The sequence below is a fragment of the Gorilla gorilla genome, chromosome 11 (assembly GCF_029281585.2).
Source record: "Gorilla gorilla gorilla isolate KB3781 chromosome 11, NHGRI_mGorGor1-v2.1_pri, whole genome shotgun sequence".
Classification (NCBI taxonomy): Eukaryota; Metazoa; Chordata; class Mammalia; order Primates; family Hominidae; genus Gorilla; species Gorilla gorilla.
Window position 1 is genome coordinate 28,087,107 of NC_073235.2, and position 4,455 is coordinate 28,091,561.

General features: G+C 37.2%; 1 pseudogene; it reads right to left on the reverse strand.

The window, feature by feature from the left end:
• Positions 1 to 2,328: 2,328 nt before the first annotated feature.
• On the reverse strand, positions 2,329 to 3,177 carry LOC109026017 (14-3-3 protein zeta/delta-like; annotated as a pseudogene).
• Positions 3,178 to 4,455: the final 1,278 nt, after the last annotated feature.

Genomic DNA, 4,455 nt, shown 5'->3' on the forward strand with positions numbered 1-4,455 from the left:
TTCCTGGAATGGCTTGCTAGTGTCAGAGAGGCAATGTAGACTTTTTTTTCTCAAAACTTGTGGTTATGCATTTTGACCTGTCTAGTGGTTGTCTGAGGGATTGATAGATAGGCTTTCCCTTTGTTGCGCTCCCTTGGAATAGAGTGATTTTCCAGGCAGCCTCTGTAGAAAGCACTTAAAGATGGATGGCCAGCTAATGCAAGGGATGGTGGACAGACCCAACAGCTGGAAAGGAGAAAGCTGGAGAGGAATATCCTTTTTTTTTTTCATCCATTGCACTTTTATTTGAATGTAATATTTGGGACAATTATTCAAAAGGGCCAATATTTCCCAATTTAATCTGAGGTCATAATAAAACAAGCAACTAAACAGTGTTTGGGATTTCGGTTTCTCACCCTTATCATCAAGACTCACTGCCTCCCATCATCAGTATTTATTGAGCATTTACAGTATACTAGGCACAATAGAACATATGGAAAACATTGTCCCTGCTTTTGAGGAGCTTACATTCTAAAAGAAAAAATACACCTCTTTTAAAATGGCATTTTTGTTTGGTGTTTTCTGCAAAGCACTGAGGAAATATTTTGTAAAGTGAGCTTTGGGTATAATTTAGCCCCATCATTATTTAGAGAATAGAGAAGGAAGAAAGAGGAAGGATTTTAAAGGCAGACAATGACAGACCATTCAGGATAGGTAGGGTTTTAAAGGGAGATAAACACAATCTCATCAACTAAGGAGAGATTTGCTGCAGTAAATAGGATGAGGGAAATAGTCTGTGGGATGCAAGCAAAGGAAGCAGGGTGCCTTAGACACTGAGTGGAGCCAGAAAGATCGTGCGGCCTTTTTCCAAGTACGTGGCCACCAAGTAGGAATGGTTGGTGACAAGACAGACGGCTAAAAAAGGAAGGTAATCTTGTGCACCTGACAAATAGAATAAAGGATCAAAATCGAAGGCAGGCTGTAGGAGTATCAAGAAATTCTTAAAAACCAAAAAGTGATTTGGAAGCACAAAACTTATAGTTAATGCTACCCATTGTCATGATGGGCCAAGAACATTGTGGCTTCCTAAGTTAGAAAATGCCATATACCAAAATTTTAAATGGAACATATTACATTTTTTTCCAATCAATCTCCCCTCTCCCAGGAAAAATAGGAACTCATTTTTTTCAGGGTGGGGAGGAAGAGATGGGATCATGGGACATGGAAACAGTAGTTATATTAGTAGTATTTTTTGTTGTTATGATAAATTTTTTGTTTAAACTTGGTAAAAGCCCATTAGCTGCCAAGAGGGAATAAGGAATAAATTTCAAAAATGTACAATTTCCTTTAGAGAAGTTTCAGAACCAAAAGACTAATTTACACGAAAAGCTGTAGAGAAAGTAGTTGAAAAGTCCATTCATAAAACTTTTATTCCACTTACATGAATTTAATACACGTGTTCTTAACAATTATGCTTGGATTGTCCACGAACATTTCATAAGACATTAAACAAAGCTAGCCATCATCTCAAATTATTTCCCTGTTAACTATTTTTACAGCACATGCATGTTAGGCAAGTATCAAAAAAAAAAATCACGAAAGCAAAAAACCTGAAAAAAAGTTAAATACATGCGTTTTTGTTTTACTGCTGTGCTTGATATACATGAAGCAATGAATACCAAGCAATTCATTTTTACTGCATCTTTACTTTTACATTTGTTCTTAGGTTGCCTAAAACATTTAAATACAAATAAAATGAGTGTAGCAAAAATAATGAAAGCTAACAGCAGGTAACTTTACAAATAACGGAATGTGAACTGTTTCTGCCCTTATCCAGAGTAAAATGGGTCACAACTTTGTCTAAAGGCAAACTTCTGCAGCTGTAGTCAAAGGTGTGCACAATGAGACTGAGTATTCCACAGATATACATGGTTTAACATGTGGTATCCATGGGATATGTTTCTACCACAGCCTTGTAAAGTGCTCCAAACCTTAAAAGTACCCACAATTACTACACCTCTGACTGGAACCAATGATCCCTTTTATTCTCCACCAGGACAAACCAATATGTAGGCAGTTTTCTTTGCTTAGACATGGAAGCAGTTTTACACTGGTCCTTGTGAAGCCACAATGTACCAAAAGTACTATGCCAAACATTTATAACTTGTATAAAAATTCCACATCCCAATATTGGCCACCTCAAGATGAAAACAGATACCTCCCTAAATGTTAACTGGCTCTACTCCCTTAATATTAAACATAAAAACCACATGGGAAATATAGAAATCCAAATAGAAGTAACATAAACCTGTCATAAATCATAAACAAAAAACTATTTGTGGGACAGCATGGATGACAAATGGTCTACTGTGTAAATTTTAGAATGAGGCAGACAAAAGTTGGAAGGCCGGTTAACTTTCCCCTCCTTCTCCTGCTTCAACTTCGTCTCCTTGGGTATCCGATGTCCACAATGTCAAGTTGTCTCTCAGTAATTGCATTATTAGCATGCTGTCTTTGTATGACTCTTCACTTAATGTATCAAGTTCAGCAATGGCTTCATCAAAAGCGGTCTTTGCAAGACAGCAGGCTTTCTCTGGGGAGTTCAGAATCTCATAATAGAACACAGAAGTTAAGGGCCAGACCCAATCTGACAGGATGTGTTGGTTGCATTTCTTTTTTGCTGATTTCAAAAGCTTCTTGGTATGCTTGTTGTGACTGATCCACAATCCCTTTCTTGTCATCACCAGCAGTAACCTCAGTCAAGTAACGGTAGTAATCTCCTTTCATTTTCAAATAGAAGACTTTGCTCTCTGCTTGTGAAGCATTGGGGATCAAGAACTTTTCCAAAAGAGACAGTACATCATTACAGATATCTCTTAGCTCCGTCTCAATTTCCTCTCTGTATTCTCGAGCCATCTGCTGTTTTTTCTCAGCACCTTCCGTCTTTTGTTCAATACTTGAGACGACCCTCCAAGATGACCTACGGGCTCCTACAACATTTTTATAAGCAACTGAGAGAAGATTCCTCTCCTCATTGGATAATTCAGCTCCTTGCTTAGTTACAGACTTCATGCAGGCTGCCATGTCATCATATTGCTCAGCCTGCTCGGCCAGTTTGGCCTTCTGAACCAGCTCATTTTTATCCGTGACTGGATGTTCTGTGTCTGGAGTGGGTGGTGCCTGTGGACGAACAGGGGCTCAGCAGTCTCTGGGCGGCGGCGGCAGCAGCGGCGAGGCTGAGACTCCAGAGGAATATTCTTAAGGGAATTAAGGCCTTTGAAGGGGTGCCGCAGATGCTAGGGAATCCAGAGTGCGATGCACATCCCCAGGGCCAAACACATGCTCAGGAGAACTGTGAGAGGAGCCTAGGCTTATGCCTTTAGCTGACTCTGGACTCTGCACAAGCAGAAATTGAAGGTGAAGGCAGAGGTGTAGGTGAACAGGCTTAGCACTGAAGGTGCGTTTTGGCTCAGAGATCGCCAAAGATTTGTGGGGGGAGGTCTTTTTGCTCAAGGTGTTTAAGGAAATTTTTGCCAGATCATTGCTTGACTGCTAAGATAACGAAGCAGAGATTTCAGTGAACACAGATGACAAGAAATACAGTCTTTTATTTCAAAAAATAGTTTGAAAAAGTCACTAAACAAATTAATAACTATGGTGGCCCCAACAATCAACAACAGCAAACTTTGAAGACAGATGTGAATCTGATTTCCACAGTTACCACATTATAATATTTAAAATGCTCAGTCTTCAACAAAAAATTTCAATGCAAACAAAAAAAAGAAAGCATAGTTTATTCACAGGAATAAAGAAAATTTATAGAAACCACTTTTGAGTAAGTGTAGTTATGGACTTACTAGACAACGCTTTAAATCAACAGTCTTAAATGTGTACAGAGAGCTAAAGAAAAACATGGACAAGGACAAGTAACTGAAGAATATCAGGAAGAAATGTATAAATAAATGAAGAACATCAATAAAAGGCAACCATATAGAAATATAGAGTTGAAAAGTACAAATACTGAATAAAAATTCACTAGAGGGGTCCAATAGAAGAGTTGAACTGGCAGAAGGATCAGAAAACAAAAAGACAGGGTAATTGGATTACTCAGTCAATAGCAGAAAAGAATTAAGAAAAATTAACAAATCATAAAGAACATGGAGCCACCATCAAATATATATATAAATATATGATATATATTTATATATATATTTATATATATATTATATATATTTATATATATATTTATATATATCATATATTTATATATACATATATATACACATATATATGTATATATATATATATAAAATCAGAATCCCAGGAAAATAGAATAAGTGGTAGAAAGATCATTTGAAGAAATAATGATCAAAACTCCCCAAATTTGATATAAAATGTAAACCTACACATGCACAAAGCTCAATGGGCTCTAAGTAGGATAAACTCAAAGGTCCACACCAAGACATATGATAATTA